Genomic DNA, 16,644 nt, shown 5'->3' on the forward strand with positions numbered 1-16,644 from the left:
GTATGGTTTGCAAGGAAATAAAGGCGAGTTGTAGTGGTTGACCGTCTATAGCTTCCAGCCCTGCGGGGCGATCCTTATATATAAGGGGAATCTTGTTCCTCTCCGAACCCCTGATCGATGAAGTTCCCACCTGATCCGGAATCCAGAAAGGCCCGTGTAGGGGTTCTGAAGGTGTCTCTGAATAATATGATGGGGACGTAAATCCTGGAAGGGAGTTTGGGAGGAGATGAAGACAAAGTTCCCAGCGGCTCTCACTGGGCTGTGGCTTTTCCTGACTTCAATGGACAGGTGACCACCAAATGTCCGCTGTTACCACAATACAGAGTTAAAGCTGTGGTTACTCTGTGCACTGGTGTAACAAAGACACTTTGGGATTCACCGGCGAAGCGGTTAAAGTTTGAAGTCAGGTCCGGCCATTGCTCCCAGATAGGTGAGGCCCATGCCAGGGCGTCATTGTTCGTCAGCAGTGAGATGATGTATGCCACCTTAGAGCATTGAGAAGGAAAATGAGAAGGTAACAATTCAAAATGTATGGAGCACTGATTGAGAAATCCCGACAACCCAACGGGTCAACTCTATAGCGGTTAGGGGTAGGTAAGTGTGGCTCCGAAGCTGGGGTCAAAGGGACAGAAGCAGAAGCAGGGACTATGGGTGTAGTAGGGGTAGGAGTGAGGCCTCTAACCTGGTCACTAAGGTTTATTAGCAAGCGCTGGAGCAGATCCATTCGCTGATTATTCTGTCAGAAATCCTTCTACTTGCTTGAACGTAACGTCATGTTCATGCATTGTCGACCCACCCCAGCGGGGTCCATGTTTGTTGGGCTGAGCATATTGTAACGTGTGCTTACCACAAACTGAACTAGACCACGGGGCTGAGGTGGGGATGTATATAACAGCTGCCATAGAACCACGGGGCTAGGTCCGGATTGCAGAGTCAGGGTCGTGTAGCCAGGTCAGGGTCGGAGAGTTTGGGTTGGCGGTGGTACTTGCCGTAGTCCGGGGTGGAGAGAGAAGTGTAGTCGTAATCCCTAGCCAGGGTCGAGGAGAGGAGAGAGCGGGAATCCAGAAGCTAGCCGAGGTCCAGGGATACAGAAGAGAGAAGTCCAGGTACGAGCAGGGGTCCCAACAAAGATCAGGCAAGGCAAAGCCACGGGCAATACTCTGAATGCAGAAGCACGGTACATAAACAATAGTTTATGCTCAGCAACAAGAAGAGGGCTGTCTGGGTATAAAAAGGAACAAGAACCAATAGGAAGGCCGCAGAATCAGTGACGTCACACGTAAGCTGAGAGGTGATAGGAGGAAGCTAAATGGGCATCAGGTGAGAGACAGCTGATTTCAGTCCTGACATTACCTGCCACGTGGCGTGCATGCGCAGGGGGAGAGCAGGGTGAGTGTGGCATGAGGCGACTGCGTCACCAATGGGGTCGTTCGCCGTGGTGACATCACAGAAGCGAGATTGCGCAATCTGCCTATTACTGCAGCGTGCGCGCAGACGGGGGTCTGTGCGCGTCCCTGGTGTTCGTGTGTGATGCGTCCAGGGGGCGGGGTTAGCTGTAATCCTGACACATGGGATGCATATACACATGGGAATGTTCAAATCCATCCATATATATATATTGGCATACTGTATGTGGGTGCGACATTCAAATCCATAGCGGTACCCTGTAATTGGATAAAAAAAATGGGTCTTCAAAAAGGAAATCATTTCTCCTGAGGACTGTGGATAACAGATCAATTATCAACATCCCTTCCATTATATATATATATATATATACATATATATATTATATATATACCAGAAAATAGCCGTGTTAGTCCAGCTGCGATAGTGCAGAATAAATATATATATATATATATATACTGATATCAGTATTGCTTGACCTGAAGAAGAGAGGATAACTCTCGAAAGCTTGTCCTATGACATAAATTGTTAGTCCAATAAAAAAGGTATCACCTAATACTGAAGAACATATATATATATATATATATATATATGTATATATATATATATATATATATATATATATATATATAAAACGGGTTTTCTGGACCCACCAAATCTCATATTGGCCCCTACGGTCTAACTGGTCCCCATTACATGCATGTATGTTGTGGTGCACCTGCTGGCGTACAGGACTCCTGAGTCTCCCCCTGGGATGTGTGGGGATATCAGCAAAACAGTCATCTGAGGTAGTGTGCTTAGAGTCCTACCTATATCTAAAGCCCTTTCCCGCCTTAAACCTTTTTCACTGACTGCCCCACACCTCTGGAATGCCCTTCACCTCAGTACCCGACTAGCACCCTCTCTATCCACCTTTAAGACCCACCTTAAAAAACACTTGCTTAAAGAAGCATATGAATAGTACTGTAGATATTCTGAACACATGATACATATAGCTTGGCAACCTGCAGATGCACTTACCAGAACTCCCTCCTACTGTCTCTGTACGTTCTCCCTACCTACCAATTAGACTGTAAGCTCCTCGGTGCAGGGACTCCTCTTCCTTAATGTTACTTTAATGTCTAATGCACTTATTCCCATGATCTGTTATTTATATTATCTGTTATTTATTTGATTACCACGTGTATTACTACTGTGAAGCGCTATGTACATTAATGGCGCAATATAAATAAAGACATACAATACAATACAATATCCAGTGCAGCGCCTCCACCTCATCAGGATCTCTGCGTCCGCAGGAAGATGTAACTGATGAGGACCTCCTCTGTGGTGCCTCCTCCTGTGCAAGAACTTCACTCCCACACAGCAAGGGTTTGGTGAACTTGGGCATCTTTATTCGCATGGTTAGACAGACTGCCCCTCACAGCGGTCGTCCTCAGCCTCTCATTGTATTACAGTTCATCCTTTCAGAAGGTCATGTCCTCCTAATGGAGTTGGGTCACCTCTACCCGCAGGGAGATCACCACCTGTGTCAGGTCCCTGATCACAGTGCAGATACTATTGACTATGTCTGAAAGCCTTGCTTGCTGCAGACCTCCAGAACTGAATCATAACTATTGAACCATACAGATAACCTTGATTAACCCAACTAACTTTGGGCAGTGCTGTATCGTATATAGACTTAAGACATAGCCACACCTCTTGTGTCACTAATGGTGGACACAGAGCATGTTACCACTCCCCTTGTGTACATATGACACCTCACCAGGGTGTGAGGGCAAACCTCCATGATTGATGCTGGCAATCCTGCATATTTACCAGGTTTACAGCCAGCATGAGAGAGAACTGTATACCATTTTTATACATGGCTACATTCTCCCCCTGGTGAACCCCAACGTCCTGGCTGGGATCTAAATTTGCAGGACCTTCCTCCAGGCAGCACTGCAAAACATTTAACAACAGAATATATATATAAAATACATTATACAGTTCTCTTTCCATATGATACATATTACGACAGTGCCTACTGACCAGCAGACCACACTGCTCCTGAGGAGAATCCCAATCTACCATATTAATAGTAGTGCCTGGGATCAGGCTTTTGCACCTCCCTACCAGTGATGTCTTTGACAGTGACACTATGTTCTCTGGGTAGCCCATTTTCTGGCCTATACTCTACCCGGTGCATATAGACATTGCGCCCAACACTCCACACCCTCATCAACTGAGTAATCCTCTCCTCCATTTTGAAACCAGCGTACCCACCAGATTTAGTCATGATGTAATCCTCGATGGTTTCCCTGAGCCACGCATCTCTCCCATCCTCGATCTCCTGCATCAGAGGCTCTGGTACATAAGGGTACTCCAACCCATGAGATTTTTTGTATTTAGTAACTATGGCCCTCTCAGCCCTGCTGGTCCTAATCAGCCTTTTATTACCTGCCCTGCCTGGCAGTACCCACGACAATGGCTCGTCAGGCTCAACGGAGTCCCTGAAAATGGCTGTCCCCTTGGATTCCACTACTCCCGTGTCTATATCATGCTACCTCAACCTAAGCTCCTCCAACCGTTCCTCCTCCGTGAACTCCCCTACTCCCCACCAATAGTCTACAATCCCTTCTCTCCTTAAGATAAATCGAGTGCGGTCCAACCAGGCCTCGTACCCCTCAAACCGGGTCTCTCTCTCCGTGACACTCTCTGGTACCCCCACTGGAACCTCACTATCCTCGGGCTCTCCACCAGATGATATCCCGGATGTACCAGTGGATCTGGAATTCGACCCCAGCCTCTTAGGCCTTATGTTGACACTCATTATATCAGTACATTCGCTATGACAGGAGGATACTTTTCTCGTATACCTTCCCCCTCCCGACCCATCATCAGATGTAAAACAATCACCCCAGTCCAGATTTTCCCCAGTCCATTCTTTGGAAGTGGCTCGGGACTCCCCAGACAACCCTTGACTCGACTGGGACCCAGATGAGGAAGTGACAGGGGCAGGGGTCTTAACTAGGGCCGGGGGTTGGGCATAGGGTTATGCTATCGGCCGATGCGGGGCTACGACCCGCAGCTTGTCGCTACCTTGACCGGTGCTATCGGACTGGCGTTCCGGCTCTCCCATCTCCTTGTTCCCAGGCCTCCGCAGGGCCTGCCAGCTCTTCCCGGACCCAGGCGACCTGGAACAGCACGGTGGTCGCAAGGATGCGGCCATCTTCCACCCGGCTCCGCTGTGTCCGCTGGATGTGACGTCGTCGATCTCGCGGGACTCAACGCCGCCATCTTGGGTTGGGCTCCCCACCGGAACCTCTTCCTCCATGATGACATCCGCCGCCGGAAGTGCAGGTTCAGCTCTCCGTTCCGCTCGGGCCTGGGCTAGGCCTTTCTCCGCCGTTGCCACCACCGGCGCCTGTGGAGGGTAAGAGTATGCCTCACCGCTCCGTCGGCTTGGGATGGGATCTTTTCCTCTGTCTGCTCCGCCATTCACCACGGCCGTGGGACTCCGCAGCTCTGGCTGCCTCCACAGAGGCGATCTCGGCACCTCGAGGCTCCACTCCGCTTCGACACAGGTAAGGCCTGGTTCGTTCACAGCACCGCTGCAGTGGTCCGCCGGTAGGCGCATCACCACCATCATCGGGGTCGCTTATTCCTCGTCCGAGGAGCCGAACTCCGACTCGGGGAGTGGCAGTCCCGCCGGGGACCGATGGTGAGGCTCTCGGTTCTCACCTCGTTGGTAAGCCCCTTTCTCTTCAGGCTCTGTCTTAATCATTAGGAGCGATCCCCATATTCCGGGATCAACAGGTTCTTTCCAGGCCGCACGCGGGGCTTCAGCTGTCAGCGTGGCTGTGTCCGCTCCCGCCTCCACGGTCTGTCCAGGCACGAAAGATTGCACGGCCCATAAGTAGTGGATGCCACATTGTGGGCACCTAGCCGTTGTGCTGACTACACCACCCGGCAGACGGCACTGCATGCACAGATACTTACTTATTTCTTTGCCACCCGCCTTGAGCACCAGGAAGCCTCCTGGCGCTGAGTAGGGGTGAGCGGAGATGACTATCTCTTCCTCTGCTTTGCTGGCCATGCTGATTACAGGGGACACTTTCTGCAGTGGTCTTTCCTGTTCGCCAGCTCCTCGCAACTGAAGAGCAGGGGTCGGTTTAATAACTCCTCCCTCCGCCAGCTCCACTCTCATTTGGCACAATTGGAAACCACTCCCCCTGGTAGATATTAGGGGAGGGTCCCACAGATTCACTGGGTGCCCCAGCACTGGCTCTGAGCCTGTCACAGTCAAGAGGGCGCGGCCACAGCTTTCACGCCATACCCCCCAGCAGGGTGGGTTTCTTTGCTTGGCGCCAATCCCGGCCAACTCCTTGTAACTTTTGCATTTGCAGAATTTTCTGCACTCGGCCCACGCGGTCTCCCAGGGAAGCAGGAGCCACAATCTTGGTTCACTCTGCCATTCACTTTAGCAACTGATGTAGATTTTTGGTGGTAGCTCACGTCTGGCAAGCAGATTCTCCATTTTCTCCACACACAACAACAATGTCCTCAACACTGTCCTCCAGGGTAGCACCCCTTGGTCCTAGGCAGGACCAGAACGGCGCGGCCACTGCCTCAGTGCCATTCCACAACATGCTGGCAAAAGTCCCTTCTGCATCTTGTTCCTTAGTAGTACGCACACCACGTGCGCTCCCGCCATCAGCCGCGGTCCCCCATCTTGGATTCTCCGCACCGCGCGGATCTTCCCTTCTTGCGGTCGCCATCTTTAGTTTGTAAGTACTATTATCGCACATGGAGCTCCTCTTTGCGGGGCAGCTGCCATTCCGATGCAATAAAGAATGCCACGATGCACCACCTACGTGTACCTGATGTATGACTGACTCATGTTCCACTACCTCAGGCTAGGCTCACTCTCTCAGTGTATGCTGTGTCCACCTTCCTCAAGTCTGTGCTCTGTGGTAAGTGTCCTGGCTCCTGGCTAGAGTACTCTGGCTTCTCCCATGCAGTACTAGGGCGTCTACCTACTGTTGGCCAGCCTAGCGCAGACCCTCTCCAGAATTCCTGACCACGTTAACATGTCTATTCCTTTAGACATCCTACCAATTAGCTGCCTCAAGGTGACTAGAACATCTATAGCCCTGTCTCCAGACCCACTTAACCTCACTCAGGATCCTAGGTTGTCCTTTGCGAGCTGACAACTCCATCACACTCCTGACTACCCCTAGGCTCCGTCTCAATCCACGCACTGACTGGCAGCATACACTCTCCCTGTTTCCTAGTGTGTCCAGCAAAAGCCTGTCCAGTTGATAGGTATCTCAGCAGAGCCTCCATTAATGTAACGGTTTTTCTGGACACACCCAATCTCATATTGGCCCCTACGGTCTAACACGTCCCCATTACATGCATGTACCTATGGGACAAGCACCTGTATTTTAATACTATATGTGAGTGCCATCTGACAATTTTGCCTCTATATATATATATATATATATATATATATATATATATATATATATATATATATATATATATGAAAACAGAAACAAAGAAAAAAAGATCCCAAAATAGCACTCTAGCGTACAAAAGTATCAAAATTTATTAAACACATAAAACATATACAAAAGATCCACAGTGTCCCCAAAGCTGTCTAATCTAAAGTACTGATAACAAAACTAAGCTAAACACTGGAGTCAGCAAAATAAAGTCAAAACTAATAAAAATAAGTAAGAGACTGAGCTGAAAAAAACATGTGAAAGCTGAGTATGAAACAAACAGAAATAACCCAACAAACAAAGTAAATGCAGAACCTGTAGTGTAGAGGCTAGATGGTTAGCCTCTGAACACTAGGACCGGCCGGTCATATGATGGTGAGTGTAAAAATACATAAACAAATTGGCTAGTAAGCATCATAGCAAAGGCATACACAATAAGAATCATTCATGGGTGAAAATACACACACAGAGTGGCAGCAGGGCTATGGACAGAGATCAAAAACAGCCAAAATTGTACTTAGCACTGGTCCAGGGTCAGGACAAACAGGAAACTGACAGTCTGCATGTGAAGGGAGTCTGTTCAGTGTGGTAAGAGCGCCGCAATGCGCATGCTCCGTGAGCAACTAGAGCGCCAAAATCAAAATTGCAGCTAGGAAGAGAAGAACAGCCAGGGGCACTGCCGGATCAGGACAGACAAAGGAGCCCCGACGCGCACGTTTCGCCACCTGCTTCGTCCGGGGGCTTGACGTAATGGCTGATTGGAGCCATATTTGTAGTGACAGTTCATGTGACGTGCACATAATCTAGTGAGTGAGCCAGCCGGAGACACCACAGCTGATAGGGTTGCGTCATGGCTCCTGAGGGTAGCAAGGTCCCCAATTTGACAATCCAGCGACACTCGCGTTGCAAGAGTAAATGCATGTATATTAGTATGAGCAGTACTGGTCTTATTGACTAATCTTTATGTCTGTTTAGCCTTTGTGAGATTACTTGACAGTTTATTATGGGGAGTTTTATTCCTTCCAGATATCTACTGTAGTCAAAAAAATTTTTGCCTCAATTCTTGGCTTTTGGGCTCCTATGCATAGCTCTTCTGACTTGTTAAATTTTGTCATGTTAGAAGATCTGTGTTATTTGTGCCTCACTTACTCTTCTATCTACTACTCATGTCTGGCTTTATTTCAGACCTATTCCGGTTTTCCCTCCCACCTAGGAGGAGCCATGACGCAACCCTATCAGCTGTGGTGTCTCCGGCTGGCCCACTCAATAGAATATGTGCACGTCACATGAACTTTTACTACAAATATGGCTCTAATCAGCCATTACGTCAAGCCCCCGGACGAAGCAGGTGGCGAAACGTGCGCGTCGGGGCTCCTTTGTCTGTCCTGATCCGGCAGTGCCCCTGGCTGCTCTTCTCTTCCTAGCTGCAATTTTGAATTTGGCTCTTCAGTTGCTCACGGAGCATGCGCATTGCGGCGCTCTTACCACACTGAACAGTCTCCCTTCACATGCAGACTGTCAGTTTCCTGTTTGTCCTGACCCTGGACCAGTGCTAAGTACATTTTGGCTGTTTCTGATCTCTGCCCATAGCCCTGCTGCCACTCTGTGTGTGTATTTTCACCCATGAATGATTCTTATTGTGTATGCCTTTGCTATGATGCTTACAAGCCAATTTGTTTATGTATTTTTACACTCACCATCATATGACCAGCCGGTCCTAGTGTTCAGAGGCTAACCATCTAGCCTCTACACTACAGGTTCTGCATTTACTTTGTTTGTTGGGTTATTTCTGTTTGTTTCATACTCAGCTTTCACATGTTTTTTTCAGCTCAGTCTCTTACTTATTTTTTATTAGTTTTGACTTTATTTTGCTGACTCCAGTGTTTAGCTTAGTTTTGTTATCAGTACTTTAGATTAGACAGCTTTGGGGACACTGTGGATCTTTTGTATATGTTTTATGTGTTTAATAAATTTTGATACTTTTGTACGCTAGAGTGCTATTTTGGGATCTTTTTTTCTTTGTTTCTGTTTTCACATATTCTATATCCCTAAGCACCACCAGTAGTGTTGATATTGCACACTTTACGTTACTGGTTTTAGCACTTCTTATTTATGGTCTGTTGCAGGCATTTTTCGTGCTTCATATATATATATATATATATATATATATATATATATATATATATATACAGTGTTCGACAAACCTATACATTTGCACGCCCCGGGCGAGTGGATTTAACATCGTGGCGAGCTCCTATTGGCCCAAGCAGCACACGTGTGGTACTAGGTGGCGAGTAGATTTTTTTGTTCGTCGAGTAGATTTTTTGGTGATTTGTCGACCACTGTATATATATGTATATATATATATATATATATATATATATATATATATATATATATATATATATTGTGACAAACGCCCCTCTTTTGTAGCGCTGACGTCTGTCTGGGTTCTTCCCGACACAGTCTTCAAGGGTTAATTATACAACAAACAGGATCATGCAAAGTATTATGCTGCTTAACTCAGGCTTCTGCCTGCTTTATTTTCATCCAAGTAAGGTACTGCAGCTTTAACATGTGTAGGTTAGAGGTACTCAGATACTTTCATTCAGCAGTTCACTCATTTCATTGTTACAGTATTTCCCACACTGTTATTTCAAGTAAAAAGAAACCAAATTATATAAACAAAATCCTATCCCTTTCAGGGATCTAACTACACATAGAATCAGTCTCTCTAACAGCTGCTGGCCAACTAACCTGGTTCCCCAGCTTAAAACAATGCCCTCTCATTTAGGGTCACTTAGATACAGCACAGTCTTTTAGCAACAGCAGTAAACATTTGTTTGGTCTTATCTGTTCGTGGTGGGAACTCGGTCCCGTGTCCAGGCAAATCCTCTGGTACTGTGATACTTGGAGGGGCCGTCAACCCCGAAACTGGAAACAGGGGAGCAGCGATACCCCCAGCCTCCAGGCTCTAAGGAGAGAGAGAGAAATGCAAAACCTCTCTGCTCTAAATACCTGTGCATGTGATTAGAAGAGCAGGTGAGGGAGAACTAGAGCCATTGTAATCTGTGGTCTGGATTTTCCATCCAGCTGCCTGAGTTAATGTGAAGCTGTGGACCGGATCATTTTTAGCTATTCCTGCACTTTCTGCTCTAAAATGGGGCAGAAAGCTGCCTAACATCTTTGGACTATGTCACATATCCCCCTCCCCAGCTCACACCTACTGGGGTGAGCGGCCATGGACCTCACTGGGGTGAGCGTCCTACCTGAAATACTTGAGCTAACTCCTCAGTACAACATTAAGTATTCACATGATACGAATATGAACTTCATTATAAATTTACCAACCGAAAAGGGCATTTTTTTTTTTTTTTTCCATATTGTAAGCTACCAATATTTTTTCTCTTATACTACAGCCTTGTAATCTTAAGGGCCATCAACCCTGTATATTAATTTGTAGTTTAGCTACATTTTCAACACAGAGAACCAATATAACATTGTAATATTGACAAAATGCTTATTTGCATAGTTAAGTGTCCGTGACATAGTCCACACGTGTAATAAAAAAAAAAAATCGGTCAGTTCCCCCAAACTTTTTTTTTTTTTTTTTTTTTTGACTTCCAGTCTATTGCATCCTTTGACTTTATTTCATAGTCCGCTGCAACCTGCAAATGACTGGACTGTTTCTTTAGCTTCTGATGAGAACCTTGGACCAGATTCTCCTTTGCTCCACAGTGTGGTCCAGAGTGGCGAGATCCGGAAAAATTCAAGGCCAGCGTTGACCTTCGTCGCTTTTGATTTGCGACCTTTGAACCTTTATGGTACTTAGAAGATGAAGCACTGATTACCTGGAGCACCTTCACCTTGATGGGGCTCTCACTAACTCCGGCTGTACCCTGTGGTATTTTACCTTTGCAGCCGGCAGGCATGTAGTCTTGGACCTCTCTTTCCTGAGGTCTACATTTATTCAGGCGGAAGTACCGCTGGATAACCAGTGACGCATTTCTCAGGGTTTGATAGCGAATCCTGTTCTGTGTCATCCTAGTCAGAGACTGGATTTTTATAGTTGCTCCTTTCATAATGAGGAACCTGTTTCGTACCATGCGGGCACGGTAGAATGATTGAAGAACACAGGCTGCTTTATTCCGGTGATTGAACCGACAAATTTTCATCCCTCTGTAGGCAGCCTGTAGGATGATAGTTGCGGCGCGTTTACGCCGATAATTTTCTCTTTCCCTTCTTCCTTGGACAAGAGCTTTGCAGTGCTTCTGAATTATTCTAATGCTTTTCTCCTTTTTCAAAATGTTAAGTTCCTCCACGAGAGAATTCTGTTTTGTGCATACATGTCGCAATTCTGTTCTCAGAGCGTCCATTTCTTCCTGGTGCTGGCTCTGAGTGTGCATCAGTGCTTCCTGCACTTCTAATTTTTCCTGAGTCAACTGTTTCTTTACTTTTTCTGCTTGGTCAGTCAAATCTGAATTTTCCAATTTCAGAGTCTCATTTTCTTGCTTTACAGTCTCTAACTCACTTAGGGCATTCTCATGGGTTTGCTTCAACATTCCCAGCTCTGTGTTCAGACCGTGGCCCTCCAGGCGTAAGTGTTGCACCTCTGTGCTGAGCGCATGAACCTCTTGTAGAGCCTTCCCGTATTTCTGTTTTAGGATAGCAATCAATTTGTCAGACTTAATCTGTTTTTCATCCATGGTGGCAATTACGGTGTTGGCCTTTTCCAGACTAGTCGTCACCTCTTCCAGCTCACTCCGTAAGAGAGACTCTGTTTTCTTCAAAGCCTCGTGCTCTTGTAAAGCTGGGAGTATACACCTCTGTAACTCGGCGTTCGCTTCTCGCTCCTTGTTCCAACATTCTCGCACCTTATTGTTAGATTCTTTCTCCTTCTTCCAACATTCTCGCTCCTTCATCAATCCCTGCCGCAGGACTTCATAATCATGGCGGGCAGCTTGGAGTGCAGAAACCAAAGCCTCTTTATCCTGGTTCAAGGATTCAGCTTCCCTTTGCTCCTCCTTTTCCTTTGCCACTGTTCCCGTGACAATTCTGCTGGTCACTCCGGTATGCAGCACATCTTGGCGCCTTTCTGACGCATGTCCTGACAGCGCAGGTTCAAGTGGCTCGGTCACTTCCCCTGTGACTTGAGGAACAGTTTTCTTTTTCTTCTTTCTTTTTGCTTTATTAGCTCCAGAGATATCAGTGGTACTGGGCACAAGCTCACTGGTATCAGCTTCCACATCTTGCTTGCACTCATAGGGCGTTGCTTGTTTTTGCAGCTGTTTGTCTTTGAAAATTTTGGGGCACACATCTTCCATGTGACCTACTTTATGACAGGCCCAGCATACTAAATTCATCTGTGGGTACGGCTCTCCTCCAGGGGCCACATACGAGTCGCCATCATCATCATCATCGTATGGCCTGAAGGGACACTGTTTTTCATGATTATGTACATTACAAAACAAACATTTCACGTCGGCCATTTTAGAAACCCGGCAGGGACAATCTGCTAGCTGCAATTTCACTCACTTCAGCAACTTGCATACAGCACTTGCTAGCTGCAAATTCACTCACTTCAGCAAAAGGCATTAGCTTTACAAACAGCACTGGCAAGATGCAATTTTTTTTTTTTTTTTCTTCAGCAAAACATTTTGGTTTTCTGTTTGGGTTCAAGTGCTATTGCATCCACACTTCGCACATTCTCTGTGTATGCTAGAAGCACAACTGATATACACAGTGGGACAGACTTCACTCATAGCATCTGTACTTTAGTTCAGCTGGGCGGCCATTTTAAACCCCCGCATTTATTTGCAAACCCACAGACTTTTTAGTGTCGACCCGCATTCTCCACCATATGTGACAAACGCCCCTCTTTTGTAGCGCTGACGTCTGTCTGGGTTCTTCCCGACACAGTCTTCAAGGGTTAATTATACAACAAACAGGATCATGCAAAGTATTATGCTGCTTAACTCAGGCTTCTGCCTGCTTTATTTTCATCCAAGTAAGGTACTGCAGCTTTAACATGTGTAGGTTAGAGGTACTCAGATACTTTCATTCAGCAGTTCACTCATTTCATTGTTACAGTATTTCCCACACTGTTATTTCAAGTAAAAAGAAACCAAATTATATAAACAAAATCCTATCCCTTTCAGGGATCTAACTACACATAGAATCAGTCTCTCTAACAGCTGCTGGCCAACTAACCTGGTTCCCCAGCTTAAAACAATGCCCTCTCATTTAGGGTCACTTAGATACAGCACAGTCTTTTAGCAACAGCAGTAAACATTTGTTTGGTCTTATCTGTTCGTGGTGGGAACTCGGTCCCGTGTCCAGGCAAATCCTCTGGTACTGTGATACTTGGAGGGGCCGTCAACCCCGAAACTGGAAACAGGGGAGCAGCGATACCCCCAGCCTCCAGGCTCTAAGGAGAGAGAGAGAAATGCAAAACCTCTCTGCTCTAAATACCTGTGCATGTGATTAGAAGAGCAGGTGAGGGAGAACTAGAGCCATTGTAATCTGTGGTCTGGATTTTCCATCCAGCTGCCTGAGTTAATGTGAAGCTGTGGACCGGATCATTTTTAGCTATTCCTGCACTTTCTGCTCTAAAATGGGGCAGAAAGCTGCCTAACATCTTTGGACTATGTCACAATATATATATATATATATATATATATATATATATATATATATATATACTGAGTTAAGTTATGGTGAGTAAAAAAAGTGACAAAAACCCTCCACAGGAAAGCAAATATGCAAATATAGCTGTATGCTCATCTGCATGTCTTAGGCAGGTCTGCAACCCCGCCTTTCCCCATTATCACCCAGCATACAGCACTTCCACTGCAGCAAGTGATTCTGGGAAATGACATGCAAATGAGCACACAGTGTCACTTTTTGCCTCAATAACCATTTTTAACATGGTTCCCTATAGGCTTAAGCTTGCTGCATGGTCACAGCTTTGAGCACAGCCAGGGTTAAGGTGCATACCCAGAAAACCACCCACAGACAGCTGTTTCGACCTTGATGGGTCTCATCAGTGTGGGGTTGATTTTACTGGGAATGCAAGAGAGCAGTGGAAGTGCTGTATGCTGGGTGATAATGGGGAAAGGCGGGGTTGCAGACCTGCCTAAGACATGCAGATGAGCATACAGCTATATTTGCATATTTGCTTTCCTGTGGAGGGTTTTTGTCACTTTTTTTACTCACCATAACTTAACTCAGTATTATGGTTTGGCCTATCCCATAAGCCTCTCTTGCATTCCCAGTAAAATCAACCCCACACTGATGAGACCCATCAAGGTCGAAACAGCTGTCTGTGGGTGGTTTTCTGGGTATGCACCTTAACCCTGGCTGTGCTCAAAGCTGTGACCATGCAGCAAGCTTAAGCCTATAGGGAACCATGTTAAAAATGGTTATTGAGGCAAAAAGTGACACTGTGTGCTCATTTGCATGTCATTTCCCAGAATCACTTGCTGCAGTGGAAGTGCTGTATGCTGGGTGATAATGGGGAAAGGCGGGGTTGCAGACCTGCCTAAGACATGCAGATGAGCATACAGCTATATTTGCATATATATATATATATATATATATATATATATATATATATATATATATAAATATGATAACGTTTCTGAATGTCTCTCTGCCATATCATCCTGGATGGCCCTCCGCCGCCTTAAACTCAACATGGCAAAAACAGAACTCCTCATACTTCCTCCCAAATCTGGCTCTACTACCTCCTTCCACATTACAGGCATACCCCGGTTTAAGGACACTCACTTTAAGTACATTCGCGAGTAAGTACATATCGCCCAATAGGCAAACTGCATCTCACGCATGCGCCTGTCGTCACGTCCTGAACAGCAATAACAGCTCCCTACCTGTACCGAAGCTGTGCAAAAGCGGGGAGACTATAGAGCCTGTTACACATGCGTTATTTACATCAGTTATGCATGTATATGATGATTGCAGTACAGTACATGCATCGATAAGTGGGGAAAAGGTAGTGCTTCACTTTACTGTAAGTACATTTTCACTTTACATACATGCTTCGGTCCCATTGCGTACGCTAATGCGGGGTATGCCTGTACTGTTGGAAGTAAGATCATTCACTCAGTAGCCCAAGCACGCTGCTTAGGGGTCACACTTGACTCCTCTCTCTCATTCTCCTCTCACATTCAAAACGTTTCTAAAACCTGTCGCTTTTTCCTCCGCAATATCACTAAGATACGCCCGTTCCTCTGTTGCTTGACTGCTAAAACTCTGACTCAGGCCCTCATTCTCTCCGGTCTCGATTACTGTAACATCCTGCTGTCTGGCCTTCCTGCCTCTCACCTGTCTCCCCTACAATCTATCCTAAACGCTGCTGCCAGAATCACTCTACTCTTTCCTAGATCTGTCTCCGCATCTCCCCTCCTGAAATCCCTCTCCTGGCTTCCGATCAAATCCTGCATCTCACACTCAGTTCTCCTCCTCATTTTTAAAGCTTTACACTCTTCTGCCCCGCCTTACATCTCAGCCCTAATTTCTCGTTATGCACCATCCCGAGTCTTGCGTTCTTCTCAATGATGTCTTCTTTCTACCCCCTTTGTTTCTAAAGCTCTCTCCCACCTTAAACCTTTTTCACTGACTGCCCCGCACCTCTGGAATGCCCTTCACCTCAATACCCGACAAGCACCCTCTCGATCCACATTTAAGACCCACCTTAAGACACCATTGCTAAAACAAGCATATGAATAGCACTGTGGATAATACTGGTCACATGATACATAAAGCTTGGACCCCTGCAGACGCACTTACCAGAACTCCCTCCTACTGTCTCTGTACGTTCTCCCTACCTACCGATTAGACTGTAAGCTCCTCGGAGCAGGGACTCCTCTTCCTTAATGTTACTTTTATGTCTGAAGCACTTATTCCCATGATCTGTTATTTATATTATCTGTTATTTATTTGATTACCACGTGTATTACTACTGTGAGGCACTATGTACATTAATGGCGCTATTTAAAAAAAGACATACAATTATCTTTAACTGTGCATGCAATTTATTGTATACTAGCTGATATACCCGGCGTTGCCCGGGATTGCAGGGGCGGGGTGTGTGAAGGGCGGGGTGGGTGCGTGAAGGGCGGGGAGGGGTGGGTGCGTGGAGGGCGGGGAGGGGTGGGTGCGTGAAGGGCGGGGAGGGAGGGTGGGTGTGTGAGGGGCAGGGGTGAGTGGGTGAAGAGTGGGGGTGAAGGGCGGGGAGGATTGGGTGGGTGAGGGGTGAAGGGCGGGGCGGGTGAGGGGTGAAGGGCGGGGAGGGGGGGGCGGGTGAGGGGTGAAGGGTGAGGAGGGGGGCGTGGGGGGGGGTGAGGGGTGAAGGGTGGGGAGGTGGGGGTAGGGGGTGAAGGATGGGGAGGATGGGGACGTGAAGGGCATGGAGGGGGTGGGGGTGAAGGGCGGGGAGGGGATGGGGGTGGGGGGTGAAGGGGAGGGGCTGGGGGGTGAAGGGGATGGGGGTGGGGGGTGAAGAGGAGGGGGTGAAGGGGAGGGGGGTGAAGGGGAGGGGGTCGGGGGTGAAGGGCAGGTTTGGGGGGTGAAGGGCAGGGGTAGGGGGGTGAAGGGCAGGGGTAGGGGGGGTGAAGGGCAGGGGTAGAGGGGGTGAAGGGCAGGGGTAGGGGGGGTGAAGGGCAGGGTAGGGGGGGTGGAGGGCAGGGTAGGGTGGTGAAGGGCAGGGGTAGGGGGGTGAAGGGCAGGGGTA

This window comes from Ascaphus truei, chromosome 1 (assembly GCF_040206685.1).
Source record: "Ascaphus truei isolate aAscTru1 chromosome 1, aAscTru1.hap1, whole genome shotgun sequence".
Classification (NCBI taxonomy): Eukaryota; Metazoa; Chordata; class Amphibia; order Anura; family Ascaphidae; genus Ascaphus; species Ascaphus truei.